Genomic DNA, 16,885 nt, shown 5'->3' with positions numbered 1-16,885 from the left:
AGGGGGTGGGGTGGGTGGGGGAGGGGGGGGTGTGAATCAATTATGCTTAGTTATCATATAGTCCCTTCAAATAATTTTAGTACCAAATAAACTTCATAAACATCATAAGAATTCACTCAGTATACTCATTCAACTTATCAATTGACTCACTCAATCAATTTACTCCAAATTGTTCATTCACTATTTTTTTATTACTGACTAATAGCAATAAAACTTAGTTATTACTAGGTTGTAGTAAAATAAAAATAATGTGTAAAACAAATGGAAACATAACAACCTTCACACTTTTGACACCAAGATTTTTAACTCTTATTAAGTGATCTTTGTTAGGAGAAAACCTTGTTAAAGGTTTACTAACATATTGTAATGTAACCTTGTTAGAGGATTTACATCAAAATATCATTAAGACCTTACCACTCTTGGATCTTGTCTAAAGAGTGGTCTCCTCTAAGGCACTTATTAATGCAACTAATCGATGTTACCATATAAGATTTCAAAGATTTCACTAATAAATTTGGTACTAAATTATGATGGTAGCTTCATCTGAATTATGGCATCACAACCCGTCGTCATCACAATTGTGACAGTCTTCCATCCAAATTATGACAATGAAAAGTTGTGATGTCATAATTCTAATAGAACTGTGGTCAAAATTCGGTATCAAATGTATTAGTGCTTGTTAGGTTTGGTTAATGTATTTTTCTGCTACAATGGTTGAGGAGCTTGTGCAGCACATTAAATTACAATATTTCATGATTGCAAAATAATCAAACCAACATTAAACTATCACTATCCAACTCATTCAAGTTCTCATTAAATACCATACTTATCAACTTTGTCTTCAACATATTTTCTTCAAATCCTCTTCATCAATCAACTTGATATAACACTCTACCAAGTTAGCATAATGTCTTGCCCACTAATACTTTGGCACAAATGACAACATAACAAGTCATATGACTCTTTTACATACATTCATACCATCATCAATTGCATTGGTAGTTGGGACTAACACTCACTTCACATAAAATAATTTGACATCAATATTTTCTTTGACTCAAAGTATTCATCCACACACTGACTCAAGGAGGGGTGAATGTAATCAACTAAAAATGGCCTAGTAAGCCAACATCCCCTAATTTTGAATAATTAATTCAAATGATGTTCTAGACCTAATTATAAAAATAAATGAATCAACTAACTTGTGTAATTAATCAAACATCAAATCCTAAGCTTGAAGGCTATTTGTAAGAATCCACTAGTTTATTTAATTATAAGTCCTCACATCTTTCAATTAAATGAACCCACAAGGAAGTGCACAGATATATTTTTAAAAATAAATTATAAGGTAAAAATGTAAAATTACATAAAAGAAAAAGAATCTAGACTTTTAATATATAAAGTGCACTCAGGTAGATTAAGGAAAGGAGAATCTCAAACCTTTGTATAGTTTGGATCTTAGCCACTCATTACCTCTAAGAATATTATAAAATCATGTTGTACCTTAGCTCTTCATTCCCATCATTTTCAAAGAAAAGTAATAATGCCATTATGTACTTAGAATCATTTGATAGCTTTGCATTGATTGTTCATAGCTTAACATCGTTACATTCATTATGCTTATTTCATAGCATGTAGCTATTTTTCATATCAATTTAGCTTAGAATGTATTCATGAATAATATCTTCGAGTAGACTATGTGATCACTGTATCTCTATTGAATCTTTCATCATAAATCTTTTTAGTCAATGGTCTTGTATGGTAATATGAGAGAGAGAAAAATCCTATACTTGCGTTAACTAGGAAGCAATATATTATTCTCTATTTGGGCTTTGTTGTTATTTTTTCCTTCAGTTATTGCTACTAACCCCAAATGGTTTATTGAAGTGTAGGCATTTTAGAACTCGACAATGATTTGCACATACAAAATGAACCTACAAAGTGAAATTTTGATAACATCATTATAACCTCTATTTGCATGAATTGCCTTTGACTCATATGATTTTTAACTAACCATTCATTTAAAAATATTAATCTATTTCAAGATAAAATTAGTGAGAAAATGGATTAGATCTACAAGCACATGTATAATAAATATTTGGATGGTTTAGGAAATAGTATCTCTTGAGATGAAGAAGATAAAAGGAAGGGAAAATTAACCAAAATAGAGCAATGCGGAGAATGAGAGAGTGGAGGTATGATAGGGAAGTCTAATTAAATCGATAGCTTTTCTTGCAGATTTCAACTCTCAGTTTGGGAAAGGTTCTTCTTCAACAATGAAGGTCGGCAAGCAAGGTTAGATGACAAGGACTCTTCTAGGAGGTGATCAACAAGAGAATTATCAACAAATTAACAAGAAGTTGATGATCTTCTCATCTCTCTCAGATAGATTTAAAAATTGAAAATTCTATTAGTTCCATTAATGGGTTTTTGAGTCACTTTTTCCTTTCAAAGTCTTAAAGTTTTTCCAAAAAGCATTTTTGTATAGACATTTTGTTAAAGTTTGTAGATCTTTTAAACTAAATTAGATTTTATTCTTCGGTATAACAATAATGTTTTGTTAAAATCATTTGCTTGTATTAGTCTGTAACTTTATAACTTTTATTAATTTTTATAGAATTGTTAAAACTTATCTATCATAGATATATTTTAATTTCATATATTTTATATTAATATTAATAAAATATCTCAACTTCAACTCTTTAACCAAAAAAAAGAAAATAATAAAATATAAAAAAACTTAATTAATCTCAAATAAAGAAACAAATTAAATTCAAACACACACCTATGTGTACCAGTTTGTCCTAGGATATTCAATTAACCATTATAATCAACATGTAGACACTTTTTTCTCTCAAATTGCCAAACACGCTTTCTTTTATAATACCCACCTAGTGCTTTCTAGCAGCCTGCCACTAATGGTCCTTGAAGGGACATTTGAATCACTCATTACCTAACTCAATACCCATCTTGACTTGTACTGGTCCATATGACACACACACACACTAAGCCCCCAAGCAAAGAAAATCAAAGGGCCGGTCGTATGAAGCTTCGACAGCTTACAGATAATGACCTCCAATATTACTTTCTTGACAGGTCTACTTTTAATTATTATGCTGGTGTCCTTTCAATCCAATATCATGGTCTCTTTTAATGAAGAAATATGTCTGCCGGTCTCTTCTAATCAAGAAATAAATATGCTTGCTTGTCTCTGAAAATGGTGAATCTGAATAGAAGAAATAATGGCTAAAACTGGAGTTGGCCTTCTCACTGCAATAGCATTGTCCAGCAGTTTGGCATTCTTGGTTCTCAGGTGTCATAAGATTATGTTTGGCTTTGGTGGTCTTCAACCACCTCCACCAGTGCGTTCATGTATTGCTGGTCGAGGTGACTTTTAGTTTGTTTTGATGATGGATCATGAAATATAATTTACAAATTGATGTTTATCAAATTACATCGTTAAGATTTGAAAACGTATATACATTGGTTATATTTAGATTGTAAAAATTTTACGCTTATTAAGAAGCTGCTGCTTCTTAATCTTTTTCTCTGTTTTAACTCATTTTGATAATAAATTGATAAGTATGATCTCAAAAATATTGATATTTAAAAAAGCTATAGCAGAGAGTATAGAGAATACATTTTTCTCCAATTTTACTTTATTCAAAAAGTATGATTTGAATAATTAATGTTAAATAAATTACATTATTAAAATCTAAAAATCTATATACATTGATATCATGAACAATGAAAACTTAATATTGTTTAGAGGCTGTTCTTGTTAACATGCCTTAGTGTCTCTATGGTGTCTTGTTATTAATTCGATTATTGTTTTTATTGTGTGTGGCTTTAATACAGGGAAAAGACGCTGCGGCCCTAAGAAAGTTCGTTTCGCTTTAGATGTTATGGAGCCTTGCTGTAACAACCAACATTTACATGGTGGAGGGAAGGATAAAGACTATTGAAACATTTGAGAAAAGAGTCCAGACAATTGACAATTGTTGTGTTGATTAAATGCCATTTATCTTGAAAGAATTGGAAGCTCGCTCAAAAATATTTTGAAATGAAGATGTTGGAAGGATAAGGATTTATATCCTATCATATACTCTGTAATCTATCATTTACAAAATTATAAAATAACGTATTAAGGTTTGATGCAAAACAAAAACTTCAATTTGTGTGTGCATTTGAACTTATAATGACTGCAGGTTTCTTTTAAATTAATTTTATCATATTGATATTAGATTTTGCTTTGTACATGGAAATCCCAAATGACAATTGAAGAGTTAGATGATAAAACCCTGTTGTACTAGTGAGGGAAATTTATGAACTATAAATTGCCAGCTCTGAATATTATAATGTAGAAAAGTTTGGGTGGGCTGAATGTTTCAGTAATGGTGGGAAATGCATGACAATGTCTTCACTTTTCGACAAGATTATGAAAGCCCCACTTGGATTGTGTGTTGACTTTGGGCCATCAAATTACGTTGAATGATGTTGGTTAAACATGACGTAAATTGGCATTACAATCTCACCAATCGTGGTAGAGGATATTTCAATTTATGCCATGCCGTGAGAAATGAAAGAATATTTAATAACTTATAAAGAATTGAGAGGTTGAATTATTTATTGTTGTATGGGTTAAGTATTACTATATTTCATTTGATTATAAGTCATTTAGTGTTTGATTGATAGATAATAGATTTTTTTTGATATCTTTTTTTCTAAATAAGATTTTGAGGTATACATTGACTAATTGTTAATCAGGATTTTTAAAAGTGACATAAAGTAGTCTTAAAAATTATGAAATGGATTCAGTATAAAGGGATGAGATCATTTTATTTGTATATTGATCTGAAAGGGCTATTAATATTTGTTATAAATATTAGATATTATAATATTGAAGTGGAATTCTGTACAAGAATTAATGTATAAAAGTGTAATAGGTTTTCTTTCAATTATAGTAGTTTCTAGCAGCTTAGCGCTCTTGGTTTTGAGGTGCCATGAGATAAAGTTTGAAGTTTCCGGTCTTTGGGTTGTTTTATTAGTTTACATATGTAGTAGTGCTCTAGGTTTAAAAAGTGTTTTTTTTCTTCTTCCTAATTTTAGTTCATTGTGATGATGGATCATGAACTATGATTTGAAAAGTTGAGATTCAACAAATAAAATTGTCAAAATCTATAAATCTATGTCCATTGATATTATAGACTTTGGAAATTTCATATTCATGTGGCTTTAATGAAAGGAAAAAACGCACGAGCTATAAGAAAGTTTGTTTCACTTTAGATGTTATGATACCTTGTTAAAAAAAACTATGAAATAATGAGAATGAAATTAGACAATTGATATATTAATTAAGTTACATTTCTATAAAAATTAATATTTTAATTAGAAAATAAGTTCAAAAATTTTTAAAATAGTTGTATTGATAATAAGAAATTATTTAGAAAAATAAAAATTTCTAAATAAAAATATATAAATGACACTCTTAATTCATCATTTCAAAAGGAAAAAAAAGAAAGAAAATACTCCAAATGTTTCTTTCCATTAAATAACTTATAATTGCTATAGTTTGCCTTTTAGTTTTTATCATCTACATGGCAATATATGGAGTGAGGATCATTAAAAAAACCCTATTCTATTTTTTTATGAACTCTCTTTGTAAAAAGTTGGCCTTAATTATTTTAATATATAGAGAACATTGGCCAGGCGTTGAATGTTTCAGTAGTGGAGGGAAATCCATGACAATGTCTTCACTTTTGAGAAGATTATGAAGGCCCGCCTGGATTCAGAGTTGACTTTGGGCCATCATATTACGTTGAATGATATTGACTTATTAAATTAGCATTATAATTTCTCTCTTTGTGGCGGAGTTTTAATTGCTGTCATTCTATCCATGAGGATTGTTTCACCCAATACCTTGAGAATCGAAATATTAGTTAAACATAAGTTATGGAGGATTGAGAGGTGCAATTGTTTGTAGATGTGTTGATTAATAAATAAAAAATAAGTTATGGAGGATTGAGAGGTGCAATTGTTTGTAGATGTGTTGATTAATTATTATTTGTTTATTTGGTCATATCCATTGCGTGTTTGATTGATTTAATTGTCACTTTTTTTATTCAATTTATTTGTTGTTTGTTTGATTGTTATTTGTTGTTTGTTTGATTGTTATAAGTTGGTGTTTATTTGTTAGTCTCTATTTATAAGGCAGGGACTATAGTTTTCACCTCACTTTTACCTATTAAACTTCTTCTTAGAAACTCTTAATAGTTTAGAGTATAGTTCAAATATTTTATTAATGTTATTTTTAAATATTTTATATTTTTTATGATTCATTCTTTTGAATTTTTCTAATGGTTTAAAAGATTTTTTCAAGCAGAAAAATACTAAATTTTGGCACGCATTGTTATTATTATTATAAAGTTTACTTTTTTTTTATATGCACGAGACAGACTATAGTTTACTTGTCATTACTTTGCGCCTTACATAAATGTCATTACTTTTTCCCTTTCATAAATGTTCCATCGTCCTCTACACAATTTAGATAAATTTTAAATATAAATCAATGTATTTTGTTGTGCCAATTGAAAGTTTAAAATATCAATTAATGCATTCATTACCAAGTAAATTTCCAAGTTATTATGAAGTATTATCATTTTTTATTTTTTAATAAATTCTTCTTGAAAGTTATTAATTTTTAAGAAATCAAAAGTTTTAAAAGAAAATTTAAATTCAATTTTTTTAAAAGCATATATATATTTCTAATAGTAATTTAAGATATAGTAATTTCAATGTTGTTACATATTTTTAAATATTAATTATAGTAATAAATAAATAATAATAAAATTAATCCATTCTTTTAAATTAATCTAATTAATGTATGATATGTCATCCAATCATAAATTCTATTTAAAGTACATAGTATACAATTTTGTCAATTTTTATTTTATTTTAAAATGAATGAATTCTATATAAAAATAAATTTCTATGTTAGAAACAAATGTAAATAATTTATTAAATAAGCTTTTACTTAAGGTTTTAATTTTTTAAAATTTTTAAGTTTTGTATTATTTTTAAAGTAAAATAAAATTTGAATTAATATATGAAGTTAGTTAAATTTTAATATAAGTTTAAAGGTGAAAGTCAACTTATCCTTGCAATAGTCCTACAATTAGAGATACACATTAAATTTTCTTAGCTTCAAGATTGTAGCAAGGAGGAATTCAGACACCAATAGTTATACATCTTATGTTTGAAAATAAAATCTTATATTGAAAAGGACAAACTTTCACACAAACTTCAAAAAAGTCTAGCTTTGTTATTTTGGTTTGTTTTTACTGTATTGTTCGAGCATAGACTATGCCAATATTTTTATAGCTCCATTCATTGGTCTTGCATAGATAACACACATGAAATAACACATAGAGATACCTAAAATATCTACCAACCACATGGGAAATTCCCTTTGTTGTTACTATATTGTATAATAATCTTGCTTTGCAATTCTATTTCATTTTGACTCATTCTTCAACCATAGACTATGACTATAATCTTGTAACCCAATTCAGTACTCTTGTTGCCTATGTAAGATCAATTGTTGCCACATCCATAATTTCTAAATATCTAGCCAGAAAATTAAAGGATCATGAAAGCCTATTCTAACACACATAACAAACAATTCTTACAAGAAATCGGATTTATGATAGCCCAATGGGTACAAGGGAGCATCAACAAGTTAGGTGCATGTCTATTAAATATTTTGTTGTCAACTAACTCTTCAACACTGAATCTTGAAGACTTAACATTTATTTTCAATATTAGATAAATTTCAATCTTTACAAAATCATTGAAGTCATCTACTTTCTATACTTTTATCTTTCCCTCTACTTTATACTTTATATAATTTCTTTGCATAAGGTAGGGACTCCCGTTGTACACAACTCTTGTTTAATATAATTGTCATGAATGTTGTAGGTCTTTTTTCATTTAATCTATTTGTTGTTAGTCCCATCTATCTATAGGCAAGACTAATGTTTTCACTCTCGCCAGTTTCTAATTAATTAGTATTGCAAGTTATATCAACCAAAATATTAAACTGAATCATAATGTTTCTAAAGTTTGTAGTTCTCAATTTTATTTTTTATGATTTTATGGAAAGGGGATTCTTTTTTCTCATTAGTCATCGATATTTTTTCTACCTTTTTAAAAAAAATCCTATAGAGACTTTTTCGTTGGCCAATGAAAACTAAGAGAGGAAAATTTTAATGTTTGTTACATATAGTAAAAAGCTTTGTTAAATATAACATCGGGTATAAATGCAATCGATTAATATCATTCGGACTAAAGAAATGTCCATCTAATTGTTTATTTACATTATATTTAGATTAATGAAATTATTATTTTAATAAGATAATATTATAGAAACAATTATAGAAGTGAATTTAAAATTAAAATTAAAATAGTAATAATTAAACAATATTAAGTAGTTATTTTTTAATTAAAAAATTATTTTTTATTTTTTATAATTTTTCAATATTTATATTTTAACATAATATTTTGTATTATACAATAATTTGTATATTAAATATAAAAATATTTTGAATTTTGAGTTTGATAATGTTTTAATTTGAATTGTATTAATTTACAATTATTATAATAATTTAAACATATTATAATAATATTAAATTTGTTTGAATTTTGTTTCATTCTAATAAAAAATTAAAAATTTGTTGATGATAGTATGTATGATCATAATTATATTTATGTATAATATTTTACTAAATTTAATATAATATTCATAACACTTTGAATATTTTGATATTTTAATTAGTATTATATGTAAAAGTACAAATATATAATTATGTATTAATTATAATTTGATATATTTATATTTAATAATACATATTATATTTAATTAGATAGATAGAAATTTAATCTTAAGAACTAATCATATGTAATTAAATATTTAAAAAAATAAATAATTCATTTCCAAATGTATGTTTTGATTATCTTATTTTACATATATATTTATATTTTTATTATATAAATAATAATATAAAAATAAATAAATTTATAATTCAAATGATATATAAATCAAATATTTAATTTTGATTTTGCATTAGATAATATAAAATAGATCTAAATTATATACACTATAAATAATTATATATATGTGTGTGTATATATAAAATAGATCTAAATTATATATACTGTAAATAATATATGTATATATGTGTATATATACACATATATACATACACACAAACACAAACACACACACACACACACACACACACACACACGTGTGTGTGTGTGTGTGTGTGTGTGTGTGTGTGTGTGTGTGTGTGTGTGTGTGTGTGATTTTTTTAGTTGTACTCAATTAGCTTTGCATTTTTGCAATAAGGTGGGACTCTAGCCATGACACAACTCTTGTTTGTTTGATTGTTACAATCATAGCTCTTTTTATTTAATGAAAAACCTAAGTATTTATGTAGTAGTTATTAATGGGGATTCTTTGAAAATTAATATAAGTTAACTTTTAAAGGCTAACCATACTCTGCCCAAGGACCACCATCTAGGGCACAACTCCTCTTCTTGTCGCTCACACACACCAAACTCCCACACTCCCCAACACTACTTTCCTAGTAGTGGCAATGGTGGTTGGCAGTGTCATTAGTCAGCTTTGTCACCTTGGTGTGGTTTTGGCTTGTCCTTAGGTCCAATGGCTCCCCTCCTACTGCTCCTCCTATTGCTTCTAGAAAATGGCCTTTCTGCCTAAACTTGGCTATCTCTTCAGTGCGGGTAGAGGATAAAGATAAAGACAAGGTTCATGGTGATGTCATTGATGGTTGGACTATTCCTAGTCCTCCTTCTAACCCCAAGGATTACTAAGGTTTTAATGATCGAGATAAAACTCCACCCTCCACTGACACTACTTTGGTGGCCTAAGGGGTTGCTTAATTTTATTTTTCTTTTGATGAATAGTTGTTGGTTCCAGCTATGGTTGTGTGAACTCTCATGTGGTGATGTTATATCCCTCAAACCCTTCTTTGTGAATTTCTAACAAATATATTAATTTCTTAATAGAAAAGGAATATTCATCAAAAAAATTATGAAATGAGTTTAATATTAAGTGTAATATATTTTTATTTACATATTAATTTAGTAAGGCTTTTTTATTTTATGAATATTAGTATTATATTTTATAAGCATATTTATTAAACTTTATATTATTAACAGAAAATAGTGTACAATTTGGAAAAATGTATAGGGTGGTAGATGAAACACTTATAGAGCTTGACAAAATATCTAAATACTAAGGGTCAAGATTCTAAAATGTTAGGTAACCAAAGCTATGCTAGTTGGGAAACAAGGATATGAATATAACCTTTCCCAAGTATTTCTTTAGGGGAAACATCATAAATTATCTCCTAGCTATTGTTCCCTTCATTATCGTTGGAAGGCTACTAAGCATAGACTAGACAAATGAGAAGCTATAGATGAGAGAAATTTCCATTGTCTAACTTGGTAGAATCCCACTAGTGAGAATGCCCAAAGAAGGATAAGATGGACAATACTATCTTTCATAGGCAATAGAGTCCCTAAAATTATGGCACAAGGTGCCATGAGAATGAGAACTATGAAATTCACATTTACACTAGGTTAAATAGTTGTGTCCATGCTAAAGTACCTAAGGAGAGGTAGAGTTAGGAGGAACACACAAAATAGTGTAGGGGCATTTCCCTAGTGGTCCAACAACTTCTCAAGATGGGACATTTCTAGTACATTTTTTTAGTTTGTGTTTGAATTTGCATGATAGCACTACATACAGGGTCAGCGCAAGAAGTTGGGTCTCACTTTTAGCCACAAGTGGAAGTATTTTTCCTATTTTTGAAATATATTGTCAATTGATGCCAAAATTTGAGGCATTTAGAGATTTAATATTAAAAAACTTTAGAAATAAAAGTTGTAGTGCCTAGAATCTCCTTTTTGAATATGTAACTTATTTGTACATACCTAGATCATTTTTTTGGTATGGATATTTAAAAACCACTATTTCAAAATGTCTTGTTTAGGACCATACAACACTTGCATAAGAACACCATAATTCGACACAACTAAATGAATTTGCATGAATCCTTTTTTTAAAAGTTACCAAACACACCAAAGATTGATGAGAATAATTTTCTTTAATTATTTAATGAATAATTATTTTATTAATTTTTAATTGATGATTAAGATAATTTCTAAAACTTCTTGTGTACGAACAACAAAATTTAATTAAAATTTAACATTTTTGGATTTTTTTTAACTTCAAAAGAATTGTGTGAAGATTAATGACATGTAAATTAATTTAAGAAATATGAAAAATTTAAAAAGTTATTAAAGTTTTAATGAAACTCACTATTTTATGTTTAAGAGGCACTTTTGGTTAATAAATAATGTAAAAATAGAAATTGAACTCATAACACTATAAAATGTACAATTTTGAAATCAGAATAGTAAGACATATAATGTGTTTTCATTTTGTCAAAAAATTCAATGGGGAAGACCGTATAGAAATTATGAGAATCCCTAAAATTGTTGATTAATTGCCTTAGTCAAAGTTTGATACATAAAGGCATAGGCTTGGTCCCACCAAGCTTATACCATTTCTTTCCCCAAGGCAAAACCCAATGCCAAAGGGAAATTCCCTCCCATGGTATTAGAATTGGGCACCCGATTGCCTATTCAAAAATTACATGCTCAATTATAATATAGCTATTTTACAAATCGACACTTGACATTTAGATAATTAGGTAACCAATTGTTTAAAAATTGGGTGCCCAATTTATAATCGACTGTTCAATTATATAAATAAGGGGTGTCTGATTTAGAATCAGGTACCAAATTGTTTTAAAAATAGGTACCTAATTCTTAAGTAACCATTGGACCTCAAAAATTTTCCCACAAAGCACTTAACAATCATTGCAATGATTGATTGACAGTTTTGAGGTACAACAATGAATTTTTGTCACAATTATTATGTTTTCTTGTCATCTTCTACAATCTACAAGCTATTGATTTGAATTCAAAATTGGTGCAAACATAGGATCAAAAAATGAAGAAAAAAGAAAAGAAAAGTCCTGACAAATGAGGAGATTGCAACAAATGAAGAGAATGAAGCAAAGAATTAGAGATTTGAGAAATTTTTTAGAAGAGATAGACATTGACGATACCATGATGGATGAAGGGACTGAAGAAGAGAACCCAATATAAGGAGATTCAAGTGTACATTCTAATCAAACATTCAATACAAGTGTGTCTCCAAACCCTTGAGGTTTTCCTCATGATGAAATTAGTGATTTTGTAGAAGTTGGTTACAATTTAAATGATTTAGGTTTTCTTCATGAGAATATATTGTCAAATGATCATGCACAAAATACTCCAATGGAAATGCAAGCCCTGAAAGAAATATCAAGAAAAAATGAAAATGAGATTAAAACTCCAAATAACATTGAAAAGGAAATGTTGTAATACCCCAAAATTGGCTCATTTCCATTTCAACCAATTCTGGTCTAGTTTTGATCAATCCTAAGACCTATTCTAATAGGCAATCCTTATCTGACTACTCGCTACTTGACTTAATTGTCAGATGCAGGAAACCCAAATCTGCATTCATCATACTCTTTATTTAATTCCTATAGTATTGACTCATATTAGTCACATTAAAGCTATTGATTAATATTTAATTTAATTACTGAGTATTTATACTTTAATTAAATTAAATCATATGCTAAGGCTAATGTACTATGGAATTAAATTTATTTAATTTAATAAATGTGCCTATTTTAATTAATTAAACAAAATTATTTAATTAAATAGAGAAAGCTATTTCTAATTAATTAAATAAAGTTATTTAATTAAATGGGAAATCATTCCTAATTAATTAAATGAAGTTATTTAATTAAATGAGAAAAGCATCTTTTATTAATTAAATAAAATTATTTAATTAAATGAAAAAGGTAATTACAAGAGCATTTATCATTTTATTAAATTAAATTTGGAAGAGAATCTATGATGTGTCATAAGATTCCTCAACCCACTTAAAGCCAAGAATCTATGACGAGTAAGTCAAATAAGGACATGCATAAGAGGTAATGACCTCAATCCTCATCATTCATTGAAATCAATCTCAACCATTGATGGATTCCAGGAAAGTCTATTTAAGAGACCCTCCTTCCTTCATTTCAAAGAGGATGAATTGATTTTCTATCGGATTGCTGTTGAAATTCATGCTCACTTACATTTCTTGCATGCATTCTCATTCTTAGTTTGATCTCATTTAAGTTTAATCATGCATATGCTTAATCTAGTTTACTTTATTTGTTCTTAGATTACATTGCATCTTTCATTCTAGATTAATCTGCATTCTCATATAGATTAGTCGTACTTTCTTACAAATCCTTCATTCTTAGAGGGTCTGGTTGCTTAAACACCTCGAATCTGAGGATATCTGATAAGCAATTCCTTTTAGATAGAAGACAACAGGTCGCTTTGCAGGGCTGATTTTCGGATGAACAATCCAATGTTTACTCCGGGATGAATTCGCATACAATGACCGTGTTGAAGTGTCTATGAGGTTTAGAGGCCCAAATTTCATAGTTACATTTTTGGCACCCACTGTGGGGCAACCCACCTTTGCTTGCTGGTTTTTGTGCAGATTTGTTTGCAGACTCAAAGAAACCCTAGATTTGAAAAATTTGCTCATATCTTTCAAATGGATGCATTTTTTGATCTAATTTTTTTTTTGCAGGGCAGCGATATATCCAAGAAGCTGTGATCCAATTTTCAGACTTTTTCAAAAAAATTTCGAGCTTTTATGATATTTTCTTCATTTTTCATAAAAAATCATTTTCAGGCATAAATCAGCACATTTTTTGAAAAAATTTAAAGTTTCAAAAATATCTTGAAATTTTAAATAGAGTTGGTTCTTTGTGTTTCAATTTTAGAGGTCATATTATGGGTCAATAATTCAATTTGCAAAAACTAGTCTGTTTTGACAAAACAACTCCCTAGGGCACAAATTAAAAGATCTTTTCAAAAATTTTGCATTTTTGAAAAGCTCTCTAATTTTTGATAGGGGTTACTTTTTTGTATTTTGAGTTTTGGATCTGAATTCATATCATGTAGATCTTATCTTTATGACTAAGTCAAAAATCAATTGAAAAAAAGAGGCATTGAATGAATAGTTTGCATTTCATTTTTACAATGAACCAATGCATAATGTGGGCTTTCATTTGGGTTATTTGCTGATTATCATCACTCTTAAAAATTATATTTTCAGATCTAACCTTGATTTTGCATGAGTTGACATATATTGCATTCATGAGTTTGTTGCTTTGTTCATTGCGAGCGAGCAATCAAGTGTAAATGAAAGGTACAACAAAGAAAAGACGCGTTGCAAGGATTACTAGGTAAATTTTTTTTGACTAATAACACTTTATTTGGAGCTAAAATGAACATCTCTTGTGTCAAGCTTGTGTGTGTATTTTCTTTCATGTTCTCATTTTACAACACATGCATAATTTGATACTAGGTTGTGATCTCCATTAGTTTCCATTTAGCATGCTTAGTTACTTGTGATAGATCTAATTAGCTATCTTCGGTTATTGGACTTGCTAATCCGTCGGCCCCTCATTCCACTCTGTGGTTGCAAGCTCAGCACCACGTTAAATAGGGGAGGGGTCTACAGGATAGAAGCGTTAAATGTTCCACTAGGCAACCCTTTTGTGTTTTTTAGAACTCGCTAGTTTCTGAGTTGTGGACTCGTTTTGGCTTGTGTGAGGGGTTAAATGTTCCACATCTTTGGACTCACCTCACATTAGTTAAAGCATTAAGTGCACCACCTTGTGATCTTTGGTTACTTTTGGATACATTTGCTTTCGGGAATTAACATCTGTACACACATAGTAATTAGGCCTCATGAAAACTATTTGTGGATCTTGAGAGAGTGGGTTCTTAGTGAAACTCCTCTCTATGATGGATTCCTTGTAGGTAGGGAGGATACTTTGAGCATCTCATAGATAGATGAATCTTCAACTTGTTGATTGAGGCATCCTTTCTTCGGAGAGGTTGATAGATCATTGGGAGTTGATATCATAGATCTTTAAGAGATACTCTTAGTTTAGCGTTCGGATTAATCTGTTTTCTTTGATTGGGCTAAAAGTGAAAAGGTGTCAAAACCTTGGATCTGGAAGCTAAGTCCCCTTGTGGTACACTATTTTGAGTTGGTCACCTTTAGAGAGGGTTAATCGTAGCAGACAATCCCTCTACAGGGCAAACTGCGTTGATGGAACCTCAAGCGGTAATAGCCATTTTCGCCATGGTAGTGACAACCGCTATATAAATGTCCTTGTGGAAGAAATCTCCATGGGTGTGGTTCATTGTGGGTTGTCAGATCTCCCCAGCAGCTCTTGAAGATTAAGTTCTTGAACTATGTCAAAACCTCGGTGCACTGGGATTGGAGGTCACCCCTGTGAGTCATAAAAGTTGCAGAGTCAAACCATTACTAAAAACCTTAGAGAGGCCAAACTTTTTCATTTTCTAGGAATGTGTGAAATGATTGCAAAACTCTTTGAAAACATACAAAATTAGCTCTCTTAGGGATTAGCACAAACTAAGTCACTTGATTGTTCATGCACAAGGTTGCTTTTTCCGTTTCTCATTGTTTTCAGACGTGCTTGATATCACCTGCTTGCTATTCTACGTGCCTTTTTATCTGCCTAGTTACTACAAAAAATCAACAATCTGTCCAAAACTATCTAAAATCTTCAAAGTCTTTTCAAAATCTAGTTCAGTTGTCAGTCTAATTTCCATTTTCACACATAGTTCGCAAACTTTTGTGCAAATACTTGTTGTCCTACTACTTCTTCACACAGCTTTGTCCAAGTTCTCATGCAAACAGTTGCACATCTCCATGTGAGATCTTTATGCTATCCAAGTTAACCTTGAACTACTTTGTGTGGCTTACATCACATCCTTGTGTGAAATCTTTATGCTATCTAGAGTCTTTGCATGGCCCTGTGTACTTTCTCATGTGCCTTTTAGAGGATCTTCACGTGAGATCTTGAGTCTGAACTATCAAGTTAGTCTGTTAGAGCTATTTGTGCTCTGTACCAAGTTTGTTTCTTGCATCAGTTTACTACTTCTCTATCTAAAAATAGTTTAAAATAGTGGCATCCTTCTTAGCTAATGACTTGTGATCCATACTTTAACTAGTCTTGTCTCTCAGTTATCTTGCTCTTGTCCTTTAGTGCTTGTTGTACTCTGTGTTATGATAGTCATAATCTTTGGCTATTCTAGCCTTCAAATCAGACTATTCATGCCTCAGTATACAACACTCTTATCTTGTCCCATTCAAACTAAGTTCTAGTGTGGTCCTTGTCTAAGCTTCTGCTTTTTGTCATTGTCTATGACTGTGGCAAGTTGACTTATGTTCTAAAACTTGGCTATCACTACTTGAAACATAGTACATCAAAATGGCTAACAACAAATGTGCTAAATCCAATATTCCTAGTGAGGAAGAAGGGATTCTAATTACAAACATGAAGAAACAAATTGAAACGATAAGTTCTCAACTTCAAATACTAAAGAAGAGAAAAACATATCATCGAACAAATTCTCTTTGAGAGAAATTTTCCCTTTCTCCTATGACAACCAAAAATCACATTCTTGTGATCTTGAATCCAAGACATCTGAGAACACCTCACATAAACCCAAGAAATCTAGGAATATCTTTGAAAACAAACCTTGGGAACCTAAACCAAAGCATGATTTCACACCTTTGAGAAAATCTTATGAATTAATCTTGGAAGAACTTCTTGAAGAAAAACTCATTACT

General features: G+C 29.7%; 1 long non-coding RNA gene across 1 annotated transcript; it reads left to right on the top strand.

The window, feature by feature from the left end:
• Positions 1-3,200: 3,200 nt before the first annotated feature.
• LOC149552804 (uncharacterized) lies at positions 3,201-4,063 on the top strand. The gene is made up of 2 exons (XR_016353372.1): positions 3,201-3,387; positions 3,859-4,063. It is a non-coding gene; the product is annotated as an uncharacterized LOC149552804 (long non-coding RNA).
• Positions 4,064-16,885: the final 12,822 nt, after the last annotated feature.

This window comes from Cupressus sempervirens, chromosome 6 (genome assembly GCF_028749045.1).
Source record: "Cupressus sempervirens isolate cs-2001-9-10 chromosome 6, ASM2874904v1, whole genome shotgun sequence".
Lineage (NCBI taxonomy): Eukaryota > Viridiplantae > Streptophyta > Pinopsida > Cupressales > Cupressaceae > Cupressus > Cupressus sempervirens.
Note: the sequence above shows the minus strand (reverse complement) of the source record. Positions and strands in the feature narration are given on the sequence as shown.